Source organism: Mustela nigripes, chromosome 18 (assembly GCF_022355385.1).
Source record: "Mustela nigripes isolate SB6536 chromosome 18, MUSNIG.SB6536, whole genome shotgun sequence".
NCBI lineage: Eukaryota > Metazoa > Chordata > Mammalia > Carnivora > Mustelidae > Mustela > Mustela nigripes.
In genome coordinates this window covers 28,805,538-28,820,108 of record NC_081574.1, presented here as the reverse complement: position 1 = coordinate 28,820,108, position 14,571 = coordinate 28,805,538, and positions in this window count along the sequence as shown.

Below are 14,571 nucleotides of genomic sequence, written 5' to 3'. Positions count from 1 at the left end.
GCACTATTTTTAAAACGATGTGTTTCTTCTATATCTTTTGGTTGGTTTCGAGTTACAAAGTAAAAGCACACTTATTGTAAATAAATTTGAATAACACAGGACTATAAAAAGGGAAAAAATGGATAGTCTTCCCTCTAACCCGTTCAGTTCATCCTCCAGAAGCATCCATTGTATAAAAGAGGTAATGTGGTTTTGTGTTTAAGATCGTAAATCCTGAAACCAAATTGTCTGGCTTTAAATCTTGGCCTGCTACTTCCTAGCTGTGTGGCCTCGAACAAGTTAACTAGCTTTTCTGTGCTTCAGTCACCTTCTCAACAAAAGGCACTAACAAAAAGCACTTATCACCTAAGGCTATGGCACGGGATAAATGAAATAAAGGTACCTAGAAGAATGTCGGATGTAAAATAAATGCTCAGTGTTTGTTGTTATTATCAAGTCCTTTTGAAATGCAAAGAAAAGTATAAGCTATTATAAATTACATACCTACAGGAATAAACTACATATTTCAATAAAACTGGGGGGAAAAAACCTATCACCAGCACCGCCACCACCACCAATAAAAAACTGTAAAAAAATAACAACTTTGAAAGAAATTCTTGGGGGCCCCCGGGTGGCTCAGTTAAGCCTCTGCCTTCAGCACAGGTCTTGATCCCAGGGTCCTGGGATGGATCCCTGCATCAGGCTCTCTGCTCAGCAGGGAGCCTGCTTCCTCCTCTCTCCCTCTGCCTGCTTCTCTGCCTACTTGTAATCTCTTGTCTGTCAAATAAAAATAAATAAATAAAATTTTTAAAAAAAATTCTGGGATCATGAAGCTATGATATAAGTTTATATTGCATTATTCTGTTACTTCAATGTCAAATTTACTTCAATAGATTATTAGTAATACTGCTAACTGCCTAAATTATAAGGTCTACCTAAAAACCTTTTGAAAAACAGACTTGATTTCTGAAATAATCTGAATAAATTTTATTTGAAAAGTAATTCAAAGTAATAAAAAATATCTTGACTAAATACCTATGTTCACATGAGTATGGAGCAGAAATACCTTAATAGCTAAATTCCAATTCCTCTAGAAGTTTCTCCACTCTCCATATTCCCCCATAATGCAGTGCCCTTTCTCCCACTTCTTTCTCCCTCTTCCCGAGTTATAAGGAAGGCCAGCTCGGGAGCTGGGAACCTGTGGCACAGAACAACCTGTCCGTGATCACGTTGCAGCCGCCCACTCGGCATGTACTTGGCATTGAGGAAACCAAAACAATGGCAACAGGACTGGAGCTCCTAGGCCAGTCCCAGCCTTCTGGTCCTGGTTCTGTCCATTAATTCTGGCTCCTTAGCAGCCATAACATCACAGCAACCTCACACTGCACTTTGCATTCTGGGTCACAGCGGTGCACTCCAAACTCCACGGCTAGCCATCACGTCCTCATCTGCTCTCAAACCTCTGAAGCACACTTTTGACTTTACATACATAGTGTATTTAAGGTTCCTACAGTCTTGCCTCTTTGGAGAGCTCCCGGGTTTTGATCAGTGACTATGTCCGACTGACTCAAACACAAGCCAGGAAAGCCAACTGACAAATCATAATTCGGATCCGATTTGCCAAAGTTCCCCAACCCCCCCCCCCCAAATGAAAGAGACTTAAAAACCATCTAACTACTGCTACTCCTTTCAGTTTCAGTATGAAACACATGTGTATCATCATGAAAGTGTGTGTGATGACTGGAGATATAATGAGAACAAGTGTATATTTTTATAATATTAAAGAAGAGGTTTTCTACAGAACCTTGGGGCTATATGCAGCTCTTACTCGTAATACATATGTTTCTAAGGAGAATCTGTATCCCACAGAATTACGTGCACATGTATGCGTGGAGTATACGTATTGATGAGAACCAAGAATGGGGAGGCAAGGTCATAAGTTTGCTCACCAATGCGTCTGTTGATAAAAATCTGTTATGTGTTTGCCATAATTGTTTGAACATGTACGTCTGGTTGCTCTGCGATTTGGAACAGTTTCCATCTTCTCTGGTCTAGCTGGTCAAAAATCTCTGTACATAATTTAAATACTTCAAAAATATACCATCATTTTCTCAAAATTGATTTCAAATCCTTCATCTTGGGGATTGGTGAGAAAATTAACATCGGTCAGTCTTTTTAGGATCCTTTTCCCAGCGATTTTTTTTTTTTCTTTTCCAGGGTACTGAGCGGACAGACAGCAGGAGAACGGAGGGAACCCCTGGGTCCTGAAATATGCATCCTCTCTGACTGCTGAGGAGAGGCTAGGTCTCAGTGTGCATGGTGTGCTGTGGTGTGGTGTGGTGACCCCTGATGGTTTGGGGCAACAATGTGAGCCTTTTGGGTGGCTATGAGTGGAGCCAGCAGTGTCAGCATACACAGTCATTTCCTGTCAGGGGTCATTCTCCTGTTCTCATCGGTCCCTCCATCCCCCTCTCGTCCGCCACCCTTCCTGTTAACGAGGTGAACCTATTCATTACGGTCCTACCACCCTATTCTTGAGGGCCCGACGGTCTTGGCCGGGTATCTTACTGTCTCCTTCGAGCCTGACCCAAGAATGGAGTGCGAGTCTTTTTCTTTGCTCTCCCCACAAACCTGTAAACACTCCTCTCCTTTCCAATTGATTAGAATCTAAAAAAAAAAAATTAGAATCTAAAAAAAATTATTTTTTAGAATCTAAAAAAAAAATCATTTTTTTGGAATCTAAAAAAAATTAGAATCTAAAAAAATTAGAATCTAAAAAATTTTAGATAAAAAAATTTTAGAATAAAAAAAATTTTTTTTAGAATCTAAAAAAAATTAGAATCTAAAAAAAAATTAGAATCTAAAAAAAAAAAAATTATCCAGGATAGCCATGTTATTTCACTTTTCCTACAGTTAGGAATCGTCTCTCTCTTCTGGGGCTAAGCTGGAGGAGGGAAATAAGCCAAAAAACCAGAACCTTACAGGCCATGACACATTCCCTCCCTCCAAGCAGTAATTTCAGGGTCTGAATGAAAGGAACGTAAAAGGATCAAGACAGGTAAAAACATTAATCTCTGAAAATATTAACTCCTGCCTCCCAGCACCACCACCACCATACACACACATCCACTGGCCAAGGCATCATAAATATTAATGACTTGCAGGAAAGTAGCATGGTTCAAGGCAAGGGTACAAAGGCCTTTTCAGGATCCCCAACCTCAAGTCCAAAATGAAACTCACAAACTCATCCTCCTCAGTTAAATTCTCCTCTGCCTTGTCTTTTCTCTATTTCTATTAATAGAATCATCAGACAAGCAACATACCACGCTAGAAATGTTGGTGTCACCTTCCACTTTTTCTCCTCTCCCTTTTTCTCTTCTATCCCTCAAATAACAAATCACCTCCAATCTAATTTGGTGACAGCTTCCAGGCTTCCCTCTCAAGCCTGCTGCCACTCGGCCTTAATCTAGCTCTCTCTGTTTTGAAAGTTTTAAGTATTCTCTTAGATTACAAAGTAATATTTGAATACTACAAACAATTCAAACTGTATCCAAGTCTAAAAAAAAAAAAATAGACAGTGAGAGCCTCCTAATAATTTCATCAGAATGACAACTGTCAGCATTTTGATACAAATTTTTTTCATATGAATACAAATAGAAAAGTTTGTTTTTGTTTTCACAAATATGAGTTTATATTGCATATACCACTTTGCAATCCTCCCCCTAGTTTTATGAAGATGTAATGGACATATAGCGCTCTGTACCTTTAAAGTATACAGACAGCATAATGACTTCCATATATTATGAAATGAATACCACATTTAATCCATCATCTCAAAAGATACAATAAAAAAAAGGAAAAGAAATAAATTTATCCTTGGGATGAGAATTTTTAGGATTTACACTCTTTTTTACCCTCATTTTATTTACCCTCATATTCTCAAAACATTTCAAGTCCTTACCATTGGGACTAGTGAGAAAAGTAACCTCAGTCTTCTTAGGATACTTTTCAAACATACCATATCTTTTAAAATATACAATACAGCAATGTGAACTATAACCATCACGTAACAGATTACATCTCTAATATTTATCTTGTCACTGGATGTTTGTAGCTTTTGACTACCTTCATCCAATTCCCCCTTGTTTTGCAACTTACAAAAAAAAATCTTATATTGTGGACATCTTTCCATGGTAGGACATATAGAGCTACAATTCTTTTCAATGGGTGAAAAGTATTACTTTGCTTAGCTATATCACAATTTAATCTATGTTATCTGAATGGACTTTTCGGTTTTTACGCTACTGAACACCTCTCGACCTATATCATTGTACCTTTGAGCAAAGATTTCCAAAGGATTAATAAAGACTAACAAATTACCTTTCTGAAGCAGGGTATATTCCCACTGAAAATGCATGAAGGTGCCCCTCATTATTCTTTGACTGAATTATTGTAACCTAATCTCAATCATTTTCTTTGTCAACAAATTCTCCCCACTCTGGCTTATCATTTTCATGGCCACCAAAGTTGTTTTCCTAAAAAGAATGGAAGCAGATCCTAACAGTTCTTACCTTAGATGCTTCAGTCAGATCTCTGTCACCAAAAGATGCAACTGACCCCTGAAATGTTCCAATAGACTGGCCTGAACCTACCGTTTTAATTTCTTCAGTGGACACTGCCTCCTGCAAATCATACTTAGGACATTAAATGGGTTCATTTGGGGGCACCTGGGTGGTGTAGTTGGTTAAGCATCTGCCTTCAGCTCAGGTCATGATGCTGGGGTCCTGAATTCAATCTTGGCCTCTGACTCCCTGCTCAGCAGGGAGTCTGCTGCTCCCTCTCTCTCTGCCCCTCCCCCCGCTTGTGCTCTCACTCTCAAATGAATAAATAAGTCTTTTAAAAAACAAAAAGAAAGAAACTTCTGCTCTAGCATAATTGTGATGAGTTACACTGAAGGAGACCAGGTCACCCTGGAGGGGACCAGAATGTGCTGCCCCAACACATGGCACTTTGACATCAGGATTACTTTGAGCTGAAGACTACTAAGAATCAACAGACGCAGGGAGAGTTTTCTGCCCTCCCTTCTCTGCCTGACGCAGGCCATACATTTCCCTTTGAGGAAGGTGTTCCCTCTGTCCCACACCAAGAAAAGTGACTCTTCTCATCTCAGAGGACAAGTCAACCCCAATATGAGTTTGTATAAACAGACCTGACTAAAATAGCCCTTCTCATCCATTAGCTTCCCCCATGTATTTCCCAGTCACTTCCCTACAGTTTTTCATCTTTGGAGTCCAAACCCTCTCTCATCCCGTAAGAGAGGTATCTAAGTCCCAGACCTTGATACCTCTTTGTTTCAGTTCTTTCCTGTGAACTACAAGTACACATAAATATTTTAAAAATTACCTCCCCTCCTACTGTTAATCTGTCTTTTGTTAGTCTAATTTGGAGTCCTAAGCAAGTAGAGGAAAACTTTCTCCTCCACCTTATCTGAATAGGATAATCCACCTTATCTGAATGGACTTTTGGGTTTTTATGCTGCTGAACACCTCTCGACCTAAATCAGTCGAGACAGTTCGGACACGAGGATGCGTGGCGACTGGTTGGGGTTCCCTCTCACTTAGTAACCTGTTGCTGACACCTCCAGACCCCTAACTAAGCCAGCAAAGGTAAGTGTTCTGGCCAAATCAGCCTCTTGGATTTCAGCTCAGAGTCTGGCGGAGGAAGAGCAGTAAGAAACCCGCCTTGTGTTTTTCCTTCCAACACTGGATTGGCAGGAGAAAGTGTAAGAACCAGCATGTTGGGTATTGTAACTCCTCTGACTTTTAGTTTGCATACTTTCCTTATTGATCCTGTCCCTCTTGGAGAGAGCTGTCGTTTTCTTGTCTCTGCTTTTTGTGCTGGTCATCAGAGGGAGGAGAGTAATAGGGTATAACATACTCAGAAGACCCATGAGCCTGTTGTTTGAGCCTGTTGACTCATGAGCCTGCTTACAGTTTTCACTGGACCAGAATCTGTTTGGATAAACTTTGCTATAGGTCACTATTTAAAAAAAAAAAAAAAAAAAAGGGATGAGGTGCTTTTGTCTTGATTTGGGTCCTGAGAGGTTGGCTTAGGTCTAGGACAACATTCTCTCTGGTTTTCCACCTATTGGGAGTGCAGGTCATTGGGCCTGCCTCTGGAGGTAACTAGCTGTCTGGTTAGGGACTTGAGACATAAGGAAGGAGAGCATCACTTTCCATCTGAGGGTTTCAGTTTTTTGGGGGGGATGTTGTGTGGGGGGGAGTTTGTCCAAATAAGGATCTTAGCCCATAAAGGGCCCTTGTCATCTTTTTCTCTGCTGCCTTATTAGTGCTGGGAAGAGTCCCATGTCAGAATGGTCTGCCGGGTGTGACAGATTAGCAAGTCTGGGATTGGAGGCCTCTCACTTTGTGGGAGACTAGAGACACGTGTTTTCACCAACGCCATTCTTTCTGCCCGTGCCAAGAAAGGTGTCTGTTTCCCTTCTCTTTGGCTTTCTTAGGGAGTGACTTTAGATCATTGGGGCTGTATTTTCTCCACCTTCCTTGGGATGCCTCTTGTAGCCATGATTCAGTCCTATAAGGCTTGTTGGCTTTGTGTTATCTTTTGGAATATACCTTTGGAGATCCTAAATCATTGGTAGCCAGATGACAGTCTTTGGATCCGGAAAAGCTTTTATATTTAAAAGAATTTTTAGAAAACGTTCACCCTAAATAAGTGTCTTATTGGTACCTGTAGGAGGATCCAATTGAAAGAAGGGGGGGAAAAAAAAACCAACCTAATATCATGGTTAGCCTACAAAGATTCCCTTAACAAAAGAACAAATCAGATTTAGAACAACTTAAAATTCTACCACAAACACTGCCCCTCCCCCAACTCCTTTTATAATGTCAGCTTAAGAAAGCTTAGGCTGTCAGGAGAATTTACTGTTTGTCCCAGAAAGAGCAAAAACAAAAACAATAAAACCCAGAAATAGGTAAATATGCCTTCAAACTCCTTCTTAGGACTACTTGAAAGCTTGTCCCCTTTCTCTCCCGCTTTGAAATGTAAATCTTCTACCACGGAGGACTGTCTGCTCAAGGACAGGAGCCATCTCCTTGAACTGGAAGCCTCTACGGGAAGAACTTCTAACTTCGGCTCCCAGTCCAAAGAGCACCTTGCTTTAACTTCACAGTACACGGAAACCACCACCTGGCATTAAAGCCAGAGCCTCCATAAACCACATGTCCAAGAAAAATCTTTAAAGTCTTCCCCACAAACACTGGTAAAGGAAAAATTAAAAAAAAAGCCTTTTTTTGTGGGACGCCTGGGTGGCTCAGTCATTAAGCATCTGTGTCTGCCTCTGGCTCAGGTCATGATCTCAGGGTCCCGAGATGGAGCCCGCCATTGGGCTCCTTGCGCAGTGGCAAGCCTGCTTCTCCCTCTCCCACTCCCCCTGCTTGTGTTCCCTCTCTCACTGTGTCCTCTCTCGAATAAATAAATAAAATCTTAAAAAAAAGAAAAGTTTTTTATTGAGCACATTGAGCAGGTGACTGACTTGGTCCATTTGCCATAAATATAATTAGGATTTTAAAAAAAGACAAAAATGAGAACCAACACTTATATAAATTAGTCCATTTTGTGTGTCTATACGTATACCTGACCCATGGCCAAAATCTTAAAATTAAAAAAAATTTAAATCTCTATTTTACATGTATGTATGAATGTATGTATGTATGGTACATATATGTGACATTTTCTTATCTCTGGATAGCATTACCAAGTTAATAAAGGAGCACTATTCTAAATCAGCTTAGAAAAAGCTAGGCACTTGTAAGTTAAGTATTCTTGGAACTCCCAGAAATACAGGTGCTAACTCAAGTGCTTTTCTTTTATTTTTATTTTATTTTTTTAAGATTTTATTTATTTAATGGAGAGAGAAAGAGTACAACCAGAGGGAGCAGTAGGGGAAGAGGGAGAAGCAGGTTCCCAGCTGAGCAGAGAGCCTGATGTAGGCTTCCAACTCAGGACCCAGAACCCTGAGATCATGACCTGAGCTGAAGGTAGATGCCCAACCAACTGAAACATTCAGGCATCCCTCAAATGCTTTTCAAGTTCATGTGATCCAGGATAATCTTTCTTTCTTTTTTTTTTTTTTTAAAGACTGTATATATTTATTTGACACAGACAGAGAGATCACAAGGAGGCAGAGAGGCAGGCAGAGAGAGAGGAGGGGGGAAGCAGGCTCCCCGCTGAGCAGAGAGCCCGATGCGGGGCTCCATCCCAGGACCCTGGGATCATGACCTGAGCCGAAAGCAGAGGCTTAACCCACTGAGCCACCCAGGCGTCCCAGGATAATCTTTCTTGAATAAAACCAGTTCAATAGTATTGATTTAACAAAACATCCTCAGACTTGTCAACATTAAATATAATAACCATTTACATCTTATTGTACTTGAGTTTACTAGTCAAATAAGCTGACATAACTACTAGATGTTTAAGATGATAAAAATTATATATTTAATTTTAATCAAATTGAGTCACTGTTCTGACAAATTTCATTTTTGGAATAAATGTCTTATGATTGTATCAGCTTAAAAATAACTTCCCAGAACTTTTTGGTAACTTGAAAACTTAAAAGTTTTTTGATGTAAGTTTTCAACTTATATCAAGTTTTGGTAACTTGAAAACTTAAAGTTATATTAAATTAAAGGATAGATATTCACTGAATATCTAGATTATTACCAAATAAGATAAAATACTGAAATATTAACTACTAAACATAACTTCATGTTTAATTACTTTTGGCTTCTTAATTTTGCAGAAAGACTAAAATATGTTAGTAAACATGTTCTCTTGCCATACTAATACTCTTTACCATGAGGTAACAATCTTTAGACACTATCAAATGGTGTATTCATAAATTAGCTCATCTAGTACAGGATGCGATCACAACAGACAGTTCCTAATTGTCCACCTCTTAGTTTTCACTAGAAATTAAGCCTACTGAGAGTTAAGAATTCTCATAAATATATGTAAATAAACTATAGGAACAATAAGAATGAAGAGGGAAAAAACCTTGGTATGCTAAGTATACAAGGAAAGTATAAGATGTGTTTTCCTTGAAAAAAAGGAAAAAAGTAATTTTGCGCTACAGTAGGTTAGAGGCCATTTAAAGCCTATTCCAGAAGGATAAAGTAGAAAATCGACAAAAACCTGGACAGATACAGAAAATTGGAAAGGATCTGTGAAAAAAGGAAAGAAAAGGAGAAAGAGGAAGAATCTTATCTTGTGAGATCAACTTGGCTAAGATTGAATGGCTCTATTTATAAGATTTTTTAAAAAAATGAGCCCAATAGTGTGCTGATGTAAGACTAGAGTTTGGCTTTCTTTCTCTGCTAAAATAATACAATTGTGTTGGATTATTAGTCTCTTCTTTTTAAAAAAAATTTATTGATTTCTGGTCTATTCTTCATGAAAGATTGTGAAAATTGTGAAATACAGATTCTTTCTTTACTTCTTGAGTCCTCCATGTAGGAAATAAAGATTCTGTGTTCTTCGCATTGGCTTAATCATAACGTCTTTGATTATTTGAGAAAACGGAGTCTTCTCAATATTGAAATAGTTTTTTTTGCTTGTTCTTGTTTTACAAGCCATGTTATCTTCTCTATTTATCTCTCAAATATTTTATTTTCACTTTCGTTAAATAATTGAAAACTTAGCAATGCTTCATGGTGATCTGTGTTCTCATTTGATTGAACGTTCAAATCTTTTGACATTTTAGACAACTTCCCTAAATCGAATTCTAAATGAAGTCTTCCTGACCTTTGTGACATTGGCATTTCCTAGACAGTCCCAAAGGCCAATTTTCATGAAATTAGGCTTATTTTGCAAAGAAAATTATTGTTGATCAAAATGAGGATGTTTGTGGAGGAAATTTTGTGTTTCAATAGAAAACAATCCACCTTTGTGGGTGTTCATTGTCATTGAGCTACTTTCACTCCTTTGTAAATGGGATCTTGCCATCTTGCAATTAATGTCTCTAATTTTCTCCCACGCTCCTAACTTAGCATCAATGAGGACTAAATGTGCCCTTTTCCTGAAGCTGTGCAAGTTCAAAGAATTTATCACCACAATAGTTTGGGCCACTCAGGAAGTTTACCAGAACTTGGTCCTGGAGCCTCCAGGACATAACCATGACTGTGAGACTACTGTGGAGGCCGAGAAAATCAAGGCCATCCCACCTCAGGTTTAGCCTTAGCATAAGTTCAGCCATCTTAGCTCCGGCAGCCATCTCAGACCTCTGTGCCCAAGGGCTGAACTTTCCCCCACCCTGCTTTAGTAACCCCCACCCTGTTTTGGTTCCAGGAAGCCTCCCCCCTGCTTTAGTTCCAGAGAGCCCCCACCCTGCTTTAGTAAGCCCCACCCTGCTTCGGTTCCAGAGACCCCCACCCTGCTTTGGTTCCAGGAAGCCCCACCCTGCTTTAGTAACAGGAACCCATAAATACACCTGTCTTAATTAAGCTTGTGGTCCAAGTCCCTACTCCACTGCTTCGGGTGTACTTGGGCCCAAGCTTAAGCTTGTCGAATAAACCCTCATGTGATTGCATCGGTGCTTGGCCCCTTGGTGGTCTCTCGGAGGCGAAAACTTGGGCACAACAACCACCATTACTATCTTCATTCTGCCTTCTAAAGAGACTTCGCATCCAATATATAGAAATCTTCTTGACTGGCTTCTGTACTCAAAAAACTGGATTAATTCTCTGCTTCAACCAGGAATCTTTCTTTTTCTTTTGTTTCCATAGAAATGCCTCTCATTGAATGCCCAGTTGTTCACACCCTATAAAGGTCCACCTTCAGGGATACCCCACCCCTACCTATACCACTGCCTCCAGAAATGAGACAGAACTATTTAACTAAACTGACCTATTCCTAAGGATAGGTTTAATTTGAATATGGGAGAACACTTATATTTATTCTATCTGCTTATTTATTCTTTTTCTAATCTGTGTTCTCCCCCTTGGCAGATCCCTTAACCCTCAGCTACTAACCCCTTTCTCTTTTCTCTATAGCTACCAATTAGGCTTTTGATGTGTGAAGATTGCTCAAGAGTTTCAGATGGGGAGATGAAGGGATCAAAGTATGCCACCCCAAAATACCAAAATATTCTAATTCAGCATAAGGACTATTTTGACCTGAAAGCAATTGAAAATCAACAGATGCAGACATTCTCTGCCTTCTGCTTCCCTACCTGAAAGGAGTAAGGCATGAATTTCCCTCTGAGGATGATGTTTCCTACCACGCTACCCCTCAGCCCTCACCCTAATACCAAGAAGAAAAAATGACTCTTCTCATCAAAGATATAGCATGTCAAGATGTGTTTTCATAAAAAGATCTTACTAAAATATTCCTTATCTTCTATTAGTTACCACTATATGTGTCTTAGTTACTTCCCACAACCTATCCTCCCTTGAACTCTAATCTCCTTTTCCTTTATTAAGAAGGGTATACAAGCCCTCAAAGTCTAACTACTACTTTGAGTTTGACTACTTTTCTGTGAACTCCTATCCACACAAATATCTTCGGTTTAATAAAGGAATAACAAAAATTGTATGCCTTAAGTCTTGTTAATCTGCCTTTTGTGATTCTAATTCACAGGCCCCCAGTAGCTGAATCTAAGAGTATAGAGGAAAATATTTTCATCTCCAATGGCCCCCTTGCAAAATCTTTCATACCCAGACTAAAAGTGTACATTTGTTAGTTCACTGGTCAGCTATGTGTATAGCTTGTGATATGGGCCAGAACAAGGTCAACTGTTTGGTACTGGAAGCAGCCTGAACTTGGATCTTTATGACCCCAAAGCCTTTGAAAATACTATGCTCTATTTGGAAATAGAGCAACCTGTAAGTTCAGAAATTATAATTATGCTGAATTTAAATTCCCCAACATCTTAGGTGTTAGAGATTCAGATATTTCTGTTAAATTGCTTATGGTGAGACTCATAGATCAATTCAAAAATTAAAAAAATTATACTATATGGGCATCTGGATGTGAAAATATGATACTTGAACCAGAAGACACAGAACCAAGATTCCATCCCTAACTCTGACACTTCTTAACTGTGTGAGTTGGGGCAACTTACTAAATGTCTCTGAATTTGTTTCCTTATGGGGAAAAAAGGAGTAAGAGTTTGTATCTGCTTTTCCCATGTTACAAAATGACAGTAGGGATCAAATGAAATGTATGCATGCATATATTCATAATCAAGTACTAAGTAGAACTTTGTTTTTAATATAGAGAGGGAAGACATTCTAGGCTTGTTGACTCTATACTTATTAAATTTAACTCAGGAATTAAAATAATAAGGCAAGTTAGTCCTAATATGGTCAGACATTTAAAAAAAGTCTGAGAACTCAAATGAGAGACAGACCCTACTTGAGTCCTAGTACCTCTTTTACCCACCTTGCCATGCACCTTCCTTTCTCATTTTACATTAAAATCTGTCCGTTTCTAAAGTGGTCAGGGGCTTTCTATGGCAGGCTTATCAGATTAAAAAGTCAGCCCAGACGGAATAACAAAGCAATTGCTTTTCTAACATCTAGTACTTCATTAACTACTATTTAGGGGAAGAGCTAAAACAATAGAAAGCTGCAGAGAAATTCGCTAAAATCTTTAGGGCTTTTCTGAAAAAGCTAAGCCAACTTTAGTGGAGGATTTCATTTCCCTATTACCTGGTACTATTTTTCCGGTTTAATATCATATATCTTTATAAAACTCCGGGAGGGATCTTTTAAAATTGTTGTAAATGTATTGCATTCCGCCAGACCACTGCAGAGTGGTTATTGTCCTCTGAAATAACTGGTCTGATGCAGTTCCTGAGAAAGGCTGATTTGATGAATCAGAGATAGTAATCTGAGAAGTGGGATAGACTGCCCTGGGAAGGTCTCTTTTCCCTCGCCACTGCCAGCCACAATGATCAGTGTTAGCCACTGACTCTGTTTCAGTGTTGAAGCAAAGAACCAAAGGGCAAGAAATCAGAACCACAGATGCAATGGAAAATTTTCCATTTTCTTCCATTTTGTTGGCTACGGTGCACTTTATGTTTACAACTCCTAAGGAATAGTTAACATGTCGGCAAGCTATTCCCTGGCTAGGAAACATATACAGAACCAGAATTACATACTTTGTAATTTTACGCATTATATTTGTGGGCTTGGAAACAGAGAGTATATGAAATTTCCTGCTAAGGACAATGAAGCTGTATGTTCAGGCACAAGAAAGAGCTAAAAAGAATTATTCAGTAAGTGCCCAGGTGAAACATCAGTCTGAGTAAATCTGGATATTCCTTTTCTGAAGCTCTTGTTTTCATTAAAAGATACGTTTTTAAAATTTTTATTTTTATATGACTTTTATTGTCTCCATTTGGCTTTTTATACATGGCCACTAAATGATTTTTTAGGGGGAGGGATCAATTTGGCCATTTGGGCTTTTTTATCATGGCTGATCGCTACGTCATCAATCAAGTGAACAGAATAACTCCTTGATCCCCTTCCCCATGGAGATGCGCATCTTTTGTCCATTTCATCCAGGTGGGATTTTTAAAATATCAACAAATGAGTCATTACAGCTGTGTTTTGAGACACGGTGCTGTTTAGATGTGCAATTATATTGTGAAATTTAAGGAGCAGGTGAAAACAGGATACCTAATATCAAAAATTAATATGTATTTGAAGGTGTATGGAAGAAATACACCAAAATAGTAAAAATATTGAAAATGATTTTCTCTAGTGGGGCAATTATGGGTTATTTATAGTCCTTGGTAGTTTCCAAATGTTCTGCAATAAACATATATTACTTTTATAATCAGAAAAAGAAGTCAGTTTTATAAGGGAAGCATATAAATAAGCTTTTTAAGGGCAAGAACCACTTCTATTCATCTCTGAATTCTTCACGGTGCCATTTAATTGGGACAAGTGTTTTATTATTGTAAAAGCCACTTGATTACAACACAGCATTTGCTACAAACAAACAGGCAATTAGAAAAATATATTGCAAAATGAGGGGATTGCTTATCAATACCCAAAAAATCCTCTCTGCATTTCCCCTTCCATTATTCCATTATGTCCCTGCAAACACCTTTAAAAGTTTTTCTTTTTAAAAAAATTATGGATTTATAACCAGAGAATCTCAGGATTGGAAGGGAATTTCAAGATCATATATTCCAACATCATCCAAATTATCCAGCTGAAACCCAAAATTCTCTTACCTTTCCAGCCAGTTCATTCTTACAACTTCAGCAAAGTTAACAGCAGCTTGTTAAGTATCTCTTACACAATTTCTTCCCCCCCTGACAGAGAATAAAGATGCCTGGGATGGATTTTGTGTCATTATTAGTAACAAGGACTCTACTATACCAGACCTGCGGAGGGATGCAAATTACCATGAGGCTAAAGAGCCCAGCTTCCAGTAAAGCGTTTTCAGGGATGTAACGGTGTCCACATGAAACTCATCACCCTTTCGAGCCTCTTGGTCTCTCAACCAATGTCCCAGAAGAGGCACTCCTCCATCTTAAGTCGCAAAATCACTTCCGTTATT